This window comes from Vulpes lagopus, chromosome 3 (genome assembly GCF_018345385.1).
Source record: "Vulpes lagopus strain Blue_001 chromosome 3, ASM1834538v1, whole genome shotgun sequence".
NCBI classification, from domain to species: domain Eukaryota; kingdom Metazoa; phylum Chordata; class Mammalia; order Carnivora; family Canidae; genus Vulpes; species Vulpes lagopus.
Window position 1 is genome coordinate 165,515,816 of NC_054826.1, and position 19,380 is coordinate 165,535,195.

General features: G+C 43.4%; 1 long non-coding RNA gene across 2 annotated transcripts in view; it reads right to left on the reverse strand.

The window, feature by feature from the left end:
* Positions 1-2,300: 2,300 nt before the first annotated feature.
* The window catches only part of LOC121488031, a 112,520-nt gene continuing 95,440 nt past the window's right edge, over positions 2,301-19,380 (reverse strand). Inside the window, exons 3-4 of one of the 2 annotated variants that reach the window (XR_005986965.1) lie at positions 3,756-3,818; positions 2,301-2,764 (exon numbers count right to left, since the gene is read on the reverse strand). This is a non-coding gene — a long non-coding RNA (uncharacterized LOC121488031). Of the gene's footprint in view, positions 2,768-3,755; positions 3,819-19,380 lie in introns of both variants that reach the window. The other variant, XR_005986964.1, reaches the window with a different exon arrangement.

Here is a 19,380-nt window from a genome sequence, read left to right on the forward strand (position 1 = left end):
CTGGGTCAAAGGCAGGCGCCAAACTGTTGTGCCACCCAGGGATCCCCTAAGGATTTTCTTTTACTTTCTTTCTTTAACGCCTTATTTAATCAGTAACCAGAATTTGCCAACGTGTGACTCTTCCCTAAGCCTCATCCGTGCAGGGCATCTATCCTATATTCTCCATCCCGACTACCATTACTCCAGTTGGGGCCTTGTCATCAGGCTAGAATTGCTGTTTAGCCCCCTACGTTAACTGCCCTTTTCCAGTTTTGTTCTCTTCAAATTTACCCTTCATGCTACCTCCAGACAGATCCTTTTAACATACAAATATGACCACACCATCTCTCTGCTTAAAACGGTTCATTTGTTCTCCGCAAATATAGATCAAACGCATTAGTAGGGCATGGGATGCCCTAGATAAGCTGGCTCTTGTGTAATTCTCCAGCCTCACTGCTTGACACGGACTCAAGTCCTAAATCTAGTAATACCAACTGCGTTGACTTCCCAGTACCACCTGTTGGGTACCGTCGCACGCCCTCCTAGTGTCTAGGCTCATTCTGTTGCACAGAGGTGTGGACCCAGGACTCCTCCACCACACTTCCCCTGCACACCTCCTTCACTTTCTCTAAGAGGCAACTCGGTCCCTCTTTCTCCACGGCCTTTCTTCATATCTAAGTTTGATGAACTAGAGAGCCTTTCAGCGATCATTGTATCCCGAGCATAAATCTAACGGAATGTTCATCTAAATAAATACAGATAGAAATCAAATTATATGAAATACATAAATGAATAGATTTAGCCCATAGGACTATATGCGTGAAATATATGAATAAATACGAATATAAGGCATGGTTCAAACGTCCTAGTTCTATCATGATTTACAGAATGTATTCATATCCATCATCTACTTCGAGCTTTATTTTTTTGTTTTTTTTTTTTAATTTTTATTTATTTATGATAGTCACAGAGAGAGAGAGACAGAGACATAGGCAGAGGGAGAAGCAGGCTTCATGCACCAGGAGCCCAATGTGGGATTCGATCCCGGGTCTCCAGGATCGCGCCCTGGGACAAAGGCCGGCGCCAAACCGCTGCACCACCCAGGGATCCCTCGAGCTTTATTTTGTGAGGAAATTTAAACAGGTATCATTTGTTTTCCCTTGCAGAATGATGAGATCTCAGACGGATTTCTGAAAACTACGAAGTAAGCAAGTGGCAGATAGGAGTCCAAAGTTTAGAAGAAGTGATCCAAGTCTAGTGCACAACACAATGTGCGGCACGCGATGGGCATCCAGGAACTGGCCGGGGCCATTATCATTCTTACTGAGGTCTTGACACTCCATCACCATCACCACCCCCACCACCGTCACCTACCCGCCCTCTCCCCAGCGCTCATGTGCTCGGCCAGCAAACCACTTGGCTTGTCTTGGGGATGAACGACCAGTCCGGTCTTCTATGGAACAGACTTACGCACCAGAACTGACTCGAAATCAAGCCCACTGTTAGAAGAAAGGGTGGGAGATGATTGTTTTAGGGCCACATACTCTTACCCTAGTTTCTCCAGGAGGCATTTGATCTTCTCATCATTATTCTATCTTGTTAATAATCACTGGGCTGGCGCTCTACGACTGGCATGGTTCCCTGCCCTCCTGCTTTTTAATTTTTTTCTTCATGATTGGCTTATTTGCGAGTGTTTTATGGGATACGAAGGAGCGTACCAGGCAGGCACGCAGTTTGTGGGAGGGGACCTAGCCTGATTGAGCTGCTGGGGGGGGCGAGGAGATGTGACGCAGAGGGTGGTGGGGTAGGGGGTGTTGGGATGTGTGCCTGGAAATGCAAGTAGGAGGCAGATCTTGGCTTGGGATAGACCCGTGATGAGATGGTATTGAGTCAAAGCTTCCCACGTGAGAAGAGGCAGCACCTGACCCTGAGCTCTGTCTGCAGCTCTCGCCTCCTCCAATCACTGTGCCTAACTAATGCAATTCTGGGAGAAGGTCCAATGCAAATCCTACCCTCCCTGGCCATTCTGTTACCCAAGTCTTAAGCCAAGACCGGCATTCTTTGAAAGTGGCTCAACAGTTGCTATTAATCTCCTCCAATATTTAGATTGAAATCCATTCTTTGGCATTCGTGTTAAAAAACCTGATCCAAATTATTAAGGCTATTTCTTAAAAGCCCAGCTATTTTAAGGGCAACTTTCTAGAGTCTGTGGTGTATTTGCATTCAGCAGTCATATTTTCATGAACTAAGTATCGAGACTTGTAAACTGACCCCCACTTTTTAAAAAAAAATGTATAAGTTTATTCATTTTTATTAGATAAGGGGAGAGTAAACTTAGCCTTTGTCGACCGACTGCTACGGCGGATACCTTCCATGACCCACCCAACATCTTCCTTGCCCTGGCCCCATTTCCTTTTATTACTTGACTGATAGAACACTATCGATTCAGAGGTCTGGCAAAGATCTCTTTTTTCTCACATAGGCTAGACCCCTCCTTGCTGCAGCCCAGCTGACAAATCACGGTAATTTTATTAACCTTGACCATTGATTGGCCTAACGGGGAAGATGTGACCCAGTTCTGGCCAACGATCTATAAAAGGGTACTTTGGTAGCAGAGGGTTCTATTTCTGAATACAAAGACTAAATCTCCTGAAGAGAAGACTTTTAAATTCTTCTTCTTTTTCTTTTTTTCCTTCTTCCTTCTTGAAACTGAAGTCCGAAGGTACAGAAGTCATCGTGTGATCATGAGGTAACAACTTCAGAGGATGAAAGGGAATGTGTGAGGCTGCTAGAAAGAAGTGAGAATCTGAGCTTATGCCATCATTACTCATCTAATGTCGGCAATTATATTTCTTGGCATTTTGTTTTCAGAAAAAAAAAAAAGAGAACCCTATTTGTTTAAGTCACTGTGTATGTGTGTTGGCCCCCTGTTACGTGCTACTGAAAACATTCTTATATGATAATTTTACTAACTGACAGGTATTTTACAGACTATTAAATCCTTTGGACACTTAATCCTCACAATACCCATTTGACACAGATACTTCTATCTTCATTTAACAAATGGAAACTGAGTCTTAGAGGAAGTGCCAACGTTCACACAACCAGAGAATGATAGCGGAGACATTTGGACCCAATCCTGTGTGAATTCAAAAATTCAAGCCCTCCCCATTACAAAATTTTGCTTAGTGATAAGCATAAAGTCAAGCTTATTTTTAATCACACAGTCAAAAAAAATCTTATTTATCTAGAATCATTAACTTATATGAAAGCTGAATTACACTGAAATAAAAAATGATTTTATTAGTACGATGGGGGAAAGCTGTTGCTTCAGAGGGGAAAATAAATACCTTAACAAAAAAAGAAACCAAAATATGATCTGGACAGTGCATGATCTTGGGTCAGGTCAGGTGGGTCTGTGTGAGCACACGTTGATGAAAAAGACTCCAACCTGATCAGGGCATCCCGTACCCACTACTCTCCAGCCCCCGAGCGGGGAACGTCATCTATAACATAGCATGAGATTCTCATGACAACCCTCTGAGGACGTGGAAAGATCATGTCCATGCTTCTGCTGAGGAAACGGAGGCTTAGTGACCCTAAAAATAACCCCTCAAGGTCATGCAAGTGTTTAGGGAGGTATTTAAAGCAGAGGGTTGAGTCCAGAGTGCACACTCTCCTCCTCTGTGCACCAGAACCTCCACGTGCACCATCACCTTCCTTCCCAGGAGCCTTGGTCAAATGACCCGAGACGCCCAATCATCTCCTCAGCCTACCTCTTGGTGTTTGCCAACGTCCAGGGTAGCAGGAAGCAAGATAAACTGCATAGGCGTCACGAGCTATAGTGAAAAAAAAATCAGCTTTAAAAAATTAATAATAATTAATAATAATAATAATAAAACATCAGCTTTAGGACAAAAACCAAACAAAGAAAACGTTGGTTTGAGTCTTGACACCGTCACTCATTACCTGTGTGACAGTGGGTAGTCCTCTGGGTCCCCCCATCTGGACGTCGGGCTAACAGCGCTGCAGCGCGGAGCTGTCTTGGGATTCTAAGAAGCTCATCTCCTAAGTCGGTCTCTCCCGCCGTATTCTCTGCATTTGCTGCGGCCGCTGCGTCACTTCGGCGGGATCGAGATGCTAGAACTCACTCTTGAACGCTTAAGAATTAGGAAGCACTTACAAGCCTGGACCCGGCTCATATTTTTCCCTGAGGGTAGTTCTGTAACCTACATTCTCTTCAGTTTTTGCTGCTTATTTATTCCCCGGAGGATCATAGAGTCTATTTCATTTGAACAGATTATATTGGGGCTGTGGGATCCGCAGCGGCCAAGAGCAGCGCCGGTGGTAAATGAAGGGTGAGCCGCAGGCTCGGCAACCCCACAGGTTGGACACGGCTTCTTGCACAGCGGGCCCACCCGGCTGAATACATCACAGAAGGCCACACATAGGCGTCTTGGTGGCCCAAAGCTATGGTCTTTAAATAGCCATGACTTGATTGCACAAAAATCACCCGAAAATGCGTGAAAAATACAGATTCAAAATATTCAGATTATTTTGATTTACTAGTTTCAAATCTAGATGATATTTATTTCTAACAAGTGTATGATATAAATTACTATCCAGACATATTTTGGAGACACTGGCTTAAATTATTATTTTTTAAAAGATTTTTATTTATTTATTCATGAGAGATACAGAGAGAGAGAGAGAGAGAGGCAGAGACACAGGCAGAGGGAGAAGCAGCCCCATGCAGGGAGCCTGACATAGGACTCGATCCCGGCTCTCCAGGATCACGCCCTGGGCCGAAGGCAGGTGCTAAACCCCTGAGCCACCCAGGGATCCCCACTGGCTTAAATTATAATGTGCCTTTTATCTTGCCCCTTTCCTCCTTGTTTTTTTTTTTCTTTTTTTTTCCTCTTTTTTTATCCCTCCTTGTTTTGATGCGAGCATTAATGTATCCTCGAATAAAATGGTTTCCCCTTTCCCCACTTCCTTCCACCAGAAAGGGTGGTATAAGGAGAGCAAATAGCATCACATAAGTGAAAACACTTATAAAATATCAGGGATCAATAAGACAAATGCCAAACAGGCCAGTGAATTGACTAATTACCCCATGTTCCCAATAAACAAATGACCCCTGGACGCAGTATCTAACTCAAAGGCCTACACATTTCTTGCCTTCTCCAGGGCCTTGGGAGTAATCGTGTATGACCTTTTCACGAGCAGACAGCTGTGTTTATCTCTCATTTGGGTTTTCTCCATGAAAACATTATCAGAAGCAGAATCACTGCTACACACACACACACACACAAAAAAAAAAATTTCACCTTGGCAACCAGCAGGAGCACGAGCTGCGATGGGAACAATAAAGACCCCCCATTTCAGCAAAACCCACCAAGATTCCCAAATCCTTGACCTCTTCCTTTTATATTAGTTCAGTTGCAGCCAAATTCCATTTGGCCGTAGGACCTTTGGTGAAAATGGACTATCACACGGAATCCCGATAGACACAACGTGAAACTGTGAAGCAACGGGGAGGCCACAAAACCCGCCTCTTCCCCTCAAGACACCTGCACGGACACTCAGCCTTGGCAGTGACTCCCATCGTTTCACGGTATGAGGACAACTGTGGTGAGCCCAGCCCGGCCTGTCTTCATTCCCTCCAACCGGAAGGAGATTTCGCATCCAAAGACAGTGTCCCCGACGTCTAGGATTTTTCCGCTCCTGAGACCGTCGTAAGCGAGGATCCATCCGTGCCCTCTATTTTTCTATTTCCCTTCTCATGCTCCCAAACCTTGGTTAGTAACATTGCAGGCTTGTTAATTTATCCCATTAAAAATGTACAGTTCCCCGTGCTGCTCGGTTCTGAAAACAATTTGACGACTTCTTTCCCGAGCTTGGAGACCCTTTCCCTGCCCTTTTACTGACGCATCCGACCTTGGCCACACCACCAAGGCCGCACGTCAACCAGTCCCTAAATCAAAGGCCCTCAAAGTGTGGTCCCCAGACCAGCAGCATCAGCACCAGGCGTTGAAAAGCAAATGCTCGGGCTGCCCCCTAGACCTATTGAGTCTCGAGCTCTGAGGGAGGGACCCGGCCCTCGGTGGTGACTGGGGTGCACCCTGACGTTTAGGGACCACTGCTCGGAGTCACTGTCAACACATCCCTATCACGTCTCACTGGGAAAGCAGTTGCTCAGGACGCCTGGAGGCTCCGCGGTGGAGCATCTGCCTGCGGCTCAGTGTGTGACCCTGGGGTCCTGGAATCGAGTCCCGCGGGGAGCCTGCTTCTCCCTCTGCCTGTGTCTCTGCCTCTCTCTGTGTCTCTCATGAATAAATGAATAACATCTTTAAAAAAAAAAAAAAGCCAAAAGCAGATGCTCTTTCAGCACCGTCAGCAGAACTCGTCACTGTGCTTGTCACCAGGGTCCAATCTGCCATTTCGGCGTTAGCCTTTCTCCCTCGCCGCTAGATCCCTGGGGATGGGGACAGTATCCTGCTTACCTTCGCCCTCATACTCCCAGGGCCCGGTACAGTGCTTAGCACATAGTAGTTGCTCGATAGATATGTTCAAATAAACTAGACCGCTTTGTGGCCGTTAAAGGTCACTTCCTCTCAGGTCTCAGGCCCTTCCTGTAGAACGAGGAGGGTCCACCAAAACCTAGCGTGTGCCCTCTACGGGATTCCAGCAACCATCAAAGCTAGTCGGAATCACATTGGAGACTCCCAAGGGGCTAACCCTGCGTGGAAACAGACCGTCCTTGTCCTTGCTTGACTATGTCACGGAGAGATGGCGCGGCCTGACTAAGCACATCGGCGCGTGTGCACGTGTCCGTGTGTAGGTCTGTGCGCCACCATTTCTGTAAAACTGGAAGGACAACTGGACACAATGTGGTCATGTCATCCAACGCCTGTCTTTGTTCTTGGAATCCTGCTTCCTGTGCACTTGATGGGTCAGGGGAGGGTCTAGACGCACATTTCTAGAGTTCTCCCCCCGCAAAACTGCTGTAGGCTTTGTAGCAGGAATGAAGACTAAGACGCGGCGGTCTCCTCTGGGTGGGCCCGACGTGTGCCGTATCTGGTGTCCGGAACGAGCCCCCACAGTAACGCCCAGTGGGAAGTGTGTGAGACTCGTGTCCCCTTGAAACACGGAGGAAACACTCACCTCTGGGGGCTGGGGTGGGGCACGGAGAGGGTGCTGAGCAGCCGGGGGTGCGGGGTGGGCACAGCCCCTGGGTGGTGCACAGAACAGCCCTGGGAGCCACCGGGTCACCGCTCGCCACCGCGCCTCCTCCTCCTTGGGGCTGGTGCTGCCATGGGCGCTGCTTTCCCCAATGCCCTTGGCCTCTCTGGTGCTGGCGGAGCTCAGGGGGCTGCGGCATCAAGGCCACCTGACGCCAGCAACTGGGAGCCATTGCATGTGCGCCTGCTTAGGGACCTGGGGGCTGGCTGCACGCCTGCTTAGGGACCCGGGGGCTGCACACCTGCTTAGGGACCCGGGGGCTGCGCACCTGCTTAGGGACCTGGGGGCTGCACGCTTGCTTAGGGATCGGGGGTGGGGGGCTGCCCGCATGCTTAGGGACCTGAGGGCCTGCATGCCTGCTTAGGGACCTGCGGGGGTGGTGCGTGCCTGCTTAGGGACCCAGAGGCTGCGTGCCTACTTAGGGACCTGGAGGCTGTGGGCCCCAAAGGCCATGGCCACACCTGTGCCCCAAAAGCCACGGCCTCACCTGCAACCCAAAGGCCATGGCCTCACCTGCGACCCGAAGGCCACAGCCGCACCTGCGCACCACACCTGCAGTGGCACCCCTTCCACAGCGTGCACGTCGGGAGCGCGCTCCATGGAGGGCCCCATGGGAGCGCAGGCTGGCCCTGTGCTGACACAGCACAGCCTGTGGCCCCTCTCGGGGACTCGGTGCTCGACAGCAGGACTTTGGAACCACGTGGCAATGGTGTCTGATGACCTTGAGAGTGGCGCTCAGGTCGCTTGGACCAGAACTGTTCCTCCGCCTTAGTTTTTCCCCTTCCCCTTAATTTGAAGTCCTGCTTCTTCTATTCGCCCCAAGAAAGCCGGGCAGAGAATGTCGGGGCCATGACCATGCGGACCGACTCCACATTCTGGCACAGACTGGGGACATGTGGCAGGTGTAGGTGACTTCTAGGCCTCACCATCCCCGGGGACGGACACAGATGACACTGCAAGGTCCGTGGGGCTCCAGGCCGAGGTGAGGCCTCACAGTCCTCAGCGAGGAGCAGGAACCCTACAGGGATGGCTCCTTTCTCATCCCCTCCTCTTCGACAGCGATTTCACCCATTAGGGATCCATTTGACTAAAAGACATCTATGTAAAAAATTTCAGTGATCCTGGGAAGAGTGAAAGAACTCCCTTATTGGAATGACCCTGCACCATCCCCCCACCCTTGCCTGTTTCTTTTCTTAAAACTGAGCTATAGGGGATCCCTGGGTGGCGCAGGGGTTTGGCGCCTGCCTTTGGCCCAGGGCGCGATCCTGGAGACCCGGGATCGAGTCCCACGTCGGGCTCCCGGTGCATGGAGCCTGCTTCTCCCTCTGCCTGTGTCTCTGCCTCTCTCTCTCTCTCTCCCTCTCTCTCTCTCCCTCTGTGACTATCATAAATAAATAAAAAAAATAAAAATAAAAATAAATAAAACTGAGCTATAATAAGTGTGCAGAGTTACACTAATTTCCATGATTACAATGATTCAACAATTCTGACCCTTCCTCAGTGCCCTTCAGGATGAGGTGCTCTCAACCCCTTCACATGCGTCATGCATCCCCCACCCAAGCCCCTTGGCGATCTCCAGTTTGTTCTATTTAAGAGTGTGGGTTTTTACTTTTTCCATTTTCATTGGTTCTGTTGCTTAAATTTCATGTATGAGTGAAATCACGATCTTTGTCTTCCTCGGACTTACTTGGCTTAGCGCCATACCCCCCTCCCGTGCACCCACAGTGCTGCTAATGGCAAGATCCCAGGGCTGGAAAACACACAACATTCGTGGGTCGCATATGTCCCACGTCTTCCTTGCCCGTTCATCACCTATTCCTGTAGCCACGGGGTTGCTTCCATGTCTTGGCTGCTGTAGATTATGCTGCTTTTTGAATTAGTGTTTTCAGTTCTTTTGGGTAAATGCCCAGCGGTGGAATTACTGGATCAATCACATCGTAAGTCTATTTTTATTTTCTTTGAGGAACCTCTATGCTGTCTTCCCGGGTGCCTGCACCAGCCTGCTTTCCCGTAAGAGCACGCGGGCGTTCCTTTCCTCCACATCCTTGCCAACGCTTGGTCCTCCTGAGGTCTCTGATTTTAGCCATTCTGACATACATAAATGATGTCTCTTTGTGGTTTTATTTTGCATTTCTCTGATGATTAGTGATGTCGAGTATCTATGTGTCTGTTGGCCATCTGTATGTTTTCCTTAGGAAAAAATGGCCATTTAGGTCTCCTGCCCATTTTGTATTTGGATTATTTGTGGGTTTTTTTGATGTTGAGTTATAAAAGTCTTTATATGTCTTGGATTTTAACTGCTTATCAGATATATCCTTTGCAAATATATATATTTTTAAATATATTCAGTAGGTTGTCTTTTTATTTTATTGGTTGTTCCCTTTGCTGTGCAAAACCTTATCTTGGTGTAGTCCCACTAGTTTAATATTACTTTTCTTCCCCTTGCCTAAGGAAACATATTTAGGAAAATCTTTCTACAGCTTATGTCAAGGAGGTTACTGCCTCGGTTTTCTCCTAGGAATTTTAAGGTTACAAATATCACATTTAGATCGTTAATCCATTTTTGTATATGGTGTAAGTAATTGGTCCAGTTTCATTCTTCTGCGTGTAGCTGTTCAGTTTTCCCAGCACCGTCTGTTGAAAAGACTTTCTTTTCCCCGTTGGATATTCTTGTCTCTTTTGTCCTAGATGAATTGACCACATAAGTGTGGGTTTATTTCTGGGCTCTCTGTTCTGTTCTAGTGACCTATGTGTCCATTTTTGTGCCAGGACCACACTGCTTTAATTATTACAGTTTTGTGGTAGACCTTGAAATTTAGAATTGTGATACCTCCAGCTTCATTCTTTTTTTTTTTCCCCATGATTGTGTTGGCTATTTGGGATCTTTTGTGACTCCATATACATTTTAGGATTGTTTGTTCTAATTCTGTGAAAAATTGCTGTTGGTATTTTGACAGGAGTTGCATTGAATCTTTTGATTGCTCTGGGTAGTATGGACATTCTAACAATATTGGTCCTTTCAATATGTGAGCCCGGAATAAATTCATTTATGTTGTCTTCAGTTTCTTTCCTCAGTGTCTTATAGTTTTCAGAGTATAGGTCTTTAACCTTTGGTTAGATTTATGCCTAGGCATCTTATTATTTTTGGTGCAATTGTAAATGTGATTGTTTTCTTAATTTCTCTTTCTACCTCTTCATTGTTACTGTATACAAATGTAAGAGATTTCTGTATATTTTGTATTCTGCAATTTTACTGAATTTATTTATCAGTTCTAGCAGGTTTTTTTGTGGAGTCTTTAAGGTTTTCTATATATAGTAATCTTTGCATGTCATCTGCAAAGAGTTTAACTTCTTCCTTACAAATTAGGATGCCTTTTATTTATTTTTCTTGTCTGATTGCTATGGCTGAGGCTTCCAGTACTATGTTGAATAAAGGTAGGGAGAGTGTACATCCTTCTCTTGTTCTTGATTTTAGGGAGAAAAGCTCTCAGTTTTTAACCATCGAATGTGATGTTAGCAGTGAGGTTTTCTATATGGTCTTTATTATGCTGACGTATGTTCTCTCTAAACCTGCTTTGTTGAGTTTTTATCATAAATGGACGTTTTATTTTATTTTTTCATAAATGGACGTTTTACTTTGTCAAATGCTTTTTCTGCATCTATTGAGATGATCACATGGTTTTTATCCTTTCTCTTGGTTACTGTGTTATATGACATTGATTGATTTGCAAATATTGAAGCACCCTTGCATCCCTGGAATACATCCTATGATGAATGCTTTTCCCAATGTATTGTTGGATTTGGTTGGATAACAATTCATTGAGAATTTCTGCATCTGTAATTGCCAGAGATATTGGTGTGTAGTTTTCTTTTCTGTAGTGTCTTTATCTGGTTTGGTATCAGAGTAATGCTGGTCTTGTGGGGTGAATCTGGAAGCCCTCATTCCTCTTCTATCTGTTGGGATAGTTTGAGTAAATGGGTGTCAACTCAAAAGGTTTGGTAGAATTTGGCTGTGAAGCCACCTGGTCCTGGACTTTTGTTTGGTGGGAGTTTTTTTTTTTTTTTTAATACTGATTCTGTTTCAATGCTAGTAACCAGTCTGTTCAAATTTTCTGTTTCTTCCTGATTCAGTTTCAGAAGATTATATGTGTCTAGGAATTCATCCATTTCTTCTACGTTGTCCAAGTTGTTGCCATATACTTTTTCATAATATTCTCTTATAATCCTTTGTATTTTTGTGATGTCAGTTGTTATTTCTCTTCTGTTGCTCCTGATTTTATTTGAGTTTTCTCTCTTTTTTAAAATGAATTTGGTTAAAGATTTACCTATTTTATTGATCTTTTCAAAGAACCAGCTCCTGGTTTCATTGATTTTTTTTTTTTTTACTTTATTTCTGCTTTAACCTTTAGCATTTCCTTCCTTCTGCTGACTTTGTGCTTTGTTCTTTTTTCCTCCTCACTTCTTTAGTAAGGTTAGGTTGTTTATTTGATATCTTTCTCGCTTCTTGAGGTGACCTGTATCCTGCTATAATCTTCACTCTTAGAACAGCTTTGGGTGCCCCACAAAGATTTTACTTGAACCACTGTGTTTTCATTTTCACTTGTCTCCCTGTATTTTTTTTTTATCTCCTCTTCAATTTACTAGTTGAGACATTCATTGATAAGTAGCATGTTATTTAGCCTCCATGTATTTGTGTTATTCTCAGACATTTTCCTATGATTGATTTCTGATTTCATACCATTATGGTCATAATAGATACATGATATGATTTTAATCTTTGTTATTTTAAAGATTTTATTTATTCATGAGACACACAGAGTGAGAGGCAGAGACACAGACAGAGAGAGAAGCAGGCTCTCTGCGGGGAGCTCAGTGCAGGACTTGATCCCAGGACCCTGGGATTATGATCTGAGCCAAAGGCAGATGATCTACCACTGAACCAACCAGGTGTCCCTTAATCTTTGATTTGTTGAGACACGGGGCACCTGGGTGACTCAGTAGTTGAGTATCTGCCTTTGGCTCAGGCTGTGACCCCGGGGTCCTGGGATCAAGTCCCATGTCAGGCTCCCAGCAGGGAACGTGCTTCTCCCTCTGCTTGTGTCTCTGACTCTCTCTCTGTGTCTCTCATGAATAAATAAATAAATGTTTTTAAAAATAATAATTTGTTAAGGCTCATTTTGTGGTCTAACTTGTGATCTGTCTGGAGAATGTTCCATATCCACTCAAAAATAATGCATATTCTGCTGAGTTTGGATGGAATATTCCGAATATATGTTAGATCCATTTAGCCCAATGCATCATTCGAAACCACTGCTTCTTTGTTGATGTTCTGTCTGGATGATCTATCCATTGATGTACGTGGTGTGTTAAACTCCTCTATTATTATTGTATTACTGTCAATTTCTTCCTTTATATTTATTAAGAACTGTTTGTGTATTAAGGTGCTCCCATGGGGGATGCATAAATATTTACAATTGCTATATCTTCTTATTAGATGGTTCCCTTTCTCATTATGTAGTGTCCATCTTTGTCTCTTATTGTAGTGTTTGTTTTAAAACCTATTTTATATGAAATAATTATTGCTACCCTACGTTTATTTTCATTCCCATTTGCATGGTGAAGTTTTTCCCATCCCTTCACTTTCAATCTGCATGTGTCTTTAGGTCTGAAATGAGTCTCTTATAGGCAGTATAGAGACAGTTCTTAGTTTTTTAATCATTTGGCATCCTGTTTGATTGCAGCGTCTAGTCCACTTACTCTTCAAAGTAATTACTGATAGGTATATATTGCCATTTTGTTACTTTTTATTACAGCTGTTTCCATAGTTCTTCTCTGTTCCTTTCTTGCTTTGCTGCTCTCTTCCTTTGTGGGTTGATGACTTTCTTTAGTGATATCCAAAATGAAGAGAAAGGTATCCCAGCATATCTCTTACAGGTTTTTGATTTGTGATTACCATTAGGTTCATATTTAACATCCTAGGCATATAGCAGTAAGCCCATTTGAAAAACACTACATATTTACTCCCCTACCACCATGGTTTATGTGTATGATATCATACATCCTTTTGTGAGTCCTTTGACTGATGTATATATGAATTGACTTTACTGTTTTAAATGCTTACCCTCCTTAATGGTTTTATGAATAGTTAATCTACTTTTATTATGTTTATGTTTACCTGCAATATTTTTTCTCTTTCATAATTTTCTTACTCCTACTTATGGCCTTTTGTTTCCACTCATAAAATGTTCTTTCATGATTCTATGAGCTTTATTTAGTGGTGATGAGGTCCTTTGACTCTTGTTTGTTTGGGAAACTCTTCATTTCTCCTTCTATTCTGAATGATAGCTTTGCTGGATAGAGTACTCTTGATTGCAAGTTTTTTTCCTTTCAGTACTTTGAATATATCATGACACTCTCCTCTAGCCTGCAAAGCTCCTGCTGGAAACTCAGCTGATAGCATTATGGGGTTTTCCTGGCATATAAGTTTTCTTTTCTATTGCTGCTTTTAAAATTCTCTCTTTATCACTACCTTTTGCCATTTTAATTATTATGTGTCTTGTTGTGGACCTGCTTGGATTGATTTTGTCAGCTTTCTGTACCTTCTAGACCTGGATATCTGTTTCCTTTCCCATATTGGGAAGTTTTCAGCTATTATATTTTTCAAATAAATTTTCTATTCCCTCTCCTCTCTCCCCCTTCTAGGATCCCTATAATGCAAATATTATTATGTTTGATGATGTCACTGAATTACCTTAACCTATTCTCATTTTTTATTTTTCTTTTCTTTTTGCTGTTTAGCTTGGTTGCTTTCCATCACTTTGCCTTCCAGATCACTGATCCATTCTTCTGCCCCCTCCAATCTGTTACTGATTCCCTCTAGTGGTTGTTTTTGTTTTGTTTGTTTGTTATTTCAGTTACTGGGTTTTTCATTTCTGATTGGCTCTTTTTTATCTTTTCTAACTTCTAACTTTTTGCTGAAAGTCTCACTGAGATCCCCTTCCTTTTTTTTTTTTTTTCTCTCAAGTCCAGTAAGTATCTTTATGTCCATTACTTTTAAGTTCTCTTCAGGCATATTATTTATCTCCATTTCACTTAGCTATTTTTATTTGGTTTTGTCCTGTCCTTTCATTTGGGACATACTCCTCTGTCTCATCATTTTATCTAACTCTCTGTGTTTGTTTTTATGTATTAGGAAAGTCGGCTACATCTTCTGATCTAGAAAGTAGTAGCCTTATGAAGAAGTTGTTCTGTAGTGCCATGTAGTGTAATGTCTCCTGTTCACCAGAACTAGGTACCTCAGGAATGTCTCCTCTGTGGGTTGCATGAACCCTACTGTTGTGACTGAGCAATTTTTGCCTCCAACCCATATGGCTGCCAGTGGTCCACTTTGCCTGTTGTGGACAGAGTTTGTGCCCTGTGCTGTTAGGGACCACTCTGGAGCTTCTGTGGGCTTGTAGTTGGGCAATATCAGTAGCCAAACCAAGTGCCTACCTCCAGTCCAGGACTTGGGGCTGCAGTGGTACTGCACAACCACACAGGATACTCTCCTTGCCTTGTTCCCAGAGAAACTGTAGTTGGTTGACAGGGAGAGGGGTCAGATTAGATGCCTGCCCCCAATATATCTGCTGGGGATGCAGTGACCCTGCACTACAAGGCTCTCTCCTTGTGCTGCCCCTTAAAAGATTGTGATTGGTGTGTAGGGCCAGAAACTAATTAGATGTCTGACCTCAGTCCATCTGCAGTCAAACTGATTTGTGTGGTTGGTTACCTTCCCCTCTCCTCAGGGCAGGAGTCACTTTAGAAGGGTGCCAGTCCCTGCAGGGGCTGTTTGTAAGATGTCGCCTGCAGGGGCTGCTTTGAAGGGACTCCTGTGGAGTGGGGTGGGTTGGATGGGGCAGATGGAAGGAGAAGAAGCAGGCAGGGTACATGGCAGGGCACGTGGTGTTAGCAAGATGGGTGGAGTGTGTTGCTGCTAGTCTCAGCAAATGCCTGACTATCTAGGCTGGGGAATGGTGGGAAAGAAATGGCAGCTGCCTGCTCTTTTATTCTTGAAGAAGTCTTCCAAATACCCTTTCCTCTCCAGCACAGGTTCTAAAATTAGTAAATAAATTTCCTTCCCAAAACCTGAGGTGCTTTTCAAACTCTGCTTCTATGCTATATCTCAGCGGGATTGTTTTATTATGCTGGCTCTTTAAAGCTGGGACTGTTTCCTATTTCCCTCCAGCTTGTTCAGAGCCAAGCCCACTGAGTTTTAAAGTATCTAAAGTTAAGCTCCACTTAATGTAAAAACTTGCAAAGTTAAGCCCCACTGGTTTTCAAAGCCAAATGTTATAGGGACTTGTCTTCTCAGTGTAGGTACTCAATGTCTGCGGTCCTGGCATGGAGTCAGCTCCTCTCCTTTCTCCATGCTTGTGGTGTTTCTACTATTTGCAGTCAGGCTTCACCAGGAATTTGATTCCCAACTGCATCTGTGCCCCTCTGTCTGTTTTCAGTGCAGCCTCCTCTTTAGGACCAACTGTGGCAAGTCTGTTCTGCTAGTCTTTAGGTCATTCTCTGGGTTAGTTGCATGGTGTGGCTGTGATCTAGGTGTGTCTGTGGGATGAGGTAAACCTAAAACTCTCCTACTCTGCCATCTTTCCAAAAGTCCCTTCCTTTACCTATTTCGAGAACCACTTTCATGTGGCCTTGTTATCCCAAGTCAGAAGTGGTTCCTCCCTGTTCTGAATTCTCCTATCATACCACAAACTGGATACTTAATCCAATAAAAACTTACAGTTTTTATTACAAACCCTGCATCTCTGAGACTACTTTATAAAGTTATTAAAGTAAAAACTTGAGTCTCACACATTATCTATGATAGTACTTAGAACAAAATATCAGTGATTGTTGAATTACTTCAGGCTGATTTGAATTATCTTAATTGGATCAGCTTAATCCATATACTTGACCAAGATCTGTTGTATTAAAGAAATGGAACTTTCTTTGGGGAGAAGAAAGAGCCCATTCATATATGAGACAACTGGGATTGGACTGGGTAGATAGCCATTGAGGATAAGTAGTTTGGGGAAGTATTGGTAACATAACCATCAGATGTCTGAGATGCTTGAGTGAGAGTATCCGGAGAGTGAAGCATAGCTGGTGTAGCATATGAGGGTGATAGAAGGCAGGTTACCTATGAGAATCTTGCCCAAGGTACACCCCATGCTCAGCACCTTGTTGGGTTCCTTTGGGGTTGGTGCAAAAATGAACACAAGGCAATGGTCTAAGACCTCAATCTTTTGACTAGTAAGAACTCTTGCCTTTTCCAGAATCTCTCTCTCTAATTATCCTGATGAGGAATCTCTGAACATGTGGGGAGATGTGATTCTCCACAATCAGGGTTACTGTTAGTGGTTCTGTAGCCCTTCTGCTCTGTCAGCTGCTGCTTCCACAGTCCCTCTCAGCTCATTCCTAATAAGGGGCTGCTGCTGGTCCCTCTATGGGCCTGGTCTGGACTGCTGGCTTCTGGTGTGCTTCTCCCTTGTTAGCAAGCAGCAAATGTCCTCTGCTTCTGGAAATCAGCTCCTTCAGGCAACTAGTGATATGGTGCCAGTTTCATGCCACTGCTCTCTCCTTCACAGAACACCTGGACGCTGGAGACAAGAGCTTCAGAAGACCATCAGCCTCACTGCAGGACTTGTTTCTCAGGGACGCCAGCAAGGAAAGCACATGGGGGAGGAGGGAAGGCCCTGTTTAATGGGTATTTTTTCTAATGTTGAGTTTCCTTCACCATTATCTCTCTATATACTTATGCCTGAGTCCCAGTGCTGGCCAGATCCATGTTCTGTGTCTCAGGCCTTTGGAGTCCTATGTACATGAAAGAATGAGCATCTTTCTCAGTATCCACACTCTCTGACAGCCAGGAAGCTCTGTCTCCCTGGAACATACCAACAACTCCAGTGTGTATGTGACCGTCAAACAGACCATCAGTCTGATCCACATGCAAACACTTGTCTGAGTCCTCCAGGAGAAGGTGAGGTCCTTGAGGGCAGAAATCGTGTCTATCTCAAACTTATGATTTAATTTCTAGCATTTGCCATAATGCCTGGCATCCTGTGGATAAGTACACAATACATATATGTGAAAGGAAGAATGAAAGCAAGGAAAGGACAGAGAGAGGAAAGGAAATCTATCTGGCTCTTGTAAATGAAATTCAGCTTTGCTATGAAAATCTTTTTGAGAAAGTTAGGGTTTTAGTTAGGTCTAGCAGAATGATTATTTTCTGATATAAGGGGCTATTTTTGGTGTTTCATCTATAACTTTGTATATCAAAAAAATAGAAGAAAATTATGCCCTTGAGTTGGACAAATTTTTCAGTGAAATTTGTGCATGTGTGCAATTTGGTTGCAGAGTTATATCCCTTGTGGCTTATAGCATATTAAGCTGCTAAAAGCTATTTATATCAACAATGCCTCTATTGTCTGAGATGCAGGTGTGGATACAACACAGAGCAAAAATTAGTCAATTTTTTTTCTTAGTCAAGAATAAATTTCAGCTCACAAAATGTAAACTCCACTTAAGGATTCATTCACTCACTCAAAAATGATTTCTTAAGCATTAGTATAATACAGATACTGTATTAGGCACTGAAATATATGAATGAAAAGACATAAGGTCTTCCCCTCAAGATCTTTTACAAGTTCTATTGCCAAACTCTAAAGCGCTGTCTCTCCATAAATTTAAATCACTCTTCCCCTCAGGGGTGACTCCTTTATGCTTCTGTACAATAGAGATATGAGTGCAAAATGCAGTGATGTCTTTTCATCCTATAGTCAGGTCTGATTTCACCCACCCTAGCCGTAGCTAGAACCACTATTTTGTGAATGTGTGTGTCTAGCTTGCTCTTCTCTGTCTGCCTGGCCAGGGAGGTATCTTCTTGCTATCTTAAATCATTAAGGATTATCATAGGAAAGCCAGTGGTTTGGTTTTAGCCATTTACTCTCCATACTGAAAGAAAAATAAAAAACAGAGATCTAATTTACCAGAAGTTACCGGTAGTATTACAGTCCAAACTCGGGGCTTTTAACGACAAGCCCTACTTTTCCAAGGACTTCACATTACTTTACTAAATGACATAATTTAGCAGCCAGAGAGTGAGTACCGAAATTATACCTCTGCCTTATCAGCAAGTCAAAGGCCAGGGCAGATGAAGACTGATGTTAGAAAATGGAACCACAGGAGAAGCTGGACAGACAACTCTGCAGTGAAAGTTGTGAAAGTGTAGCTTTCTGTAAAGTAAAAAAAAAAAAAAAAAAAAAAAAAAAGCAAATTGAAGTGTTTAAATGGACAAGGTTTAAAGGTTTGGAGAAAAAGCTAATAAAGGTACTTCTTGTAGACAACAACAACAACCCCTTCAGAGGAAAGTTTAAGTAGGTTGGTATTTTCAAAGTATGTTATACATGCAAATCTAACTGATTAAGGAGAAAACAAAAGGTGACATTCTGCATGGCACTGATTTATGCTCTGCTTAATTCTATGGTTTTCATTTTTTCACATGTCATTTTAAGGGAAACAAAGAGCTTCTAAAGAAATTGTAAATTCTTTTGACAGAATATGTTGATGTTTATTCTGACGGAAAACAACAACGCTGTGCTGCTGATAAGTTTCATAAAAGAGCGAAATCACACCCCATACCCAGACAGTACATTGGCATCCCAACAAAATGAAGGAATCACTACTGAGTGTACTCCCTCAGAAAGTTCACTTGGGTCTGTAAAGAGATTGGACTTTACAGTTTAGCAATAAAAGTTGTTGTAAACTACCTGCATTAATTGATTGATTGATTGATTCCAAAGAAGATTGACAAGAAAATGAAGTGATATAGTAAAGGGGTCAACACAATGAATAAGTAGTAAGATTGAGAGACTTGGTCCTCCAGTAAACTCACAAGATAGCTGGGCAGAACTTATATGTAAATAAGTATAATATAAGACAGACCAAGAAAAAAGAAAAATGAGTATTATGGAAAATCAATGTTATGAGAATGCAAAGAAACATCACATATAGCTAACGTGATCCAGGGAAACTTCATATAATGATTGAAGTTTGAGTTTAGACTTAACAGGTTATGTGGATATAGAGATGAGAAGACCAGATGAGTCAACAAGAAGAAAGAGA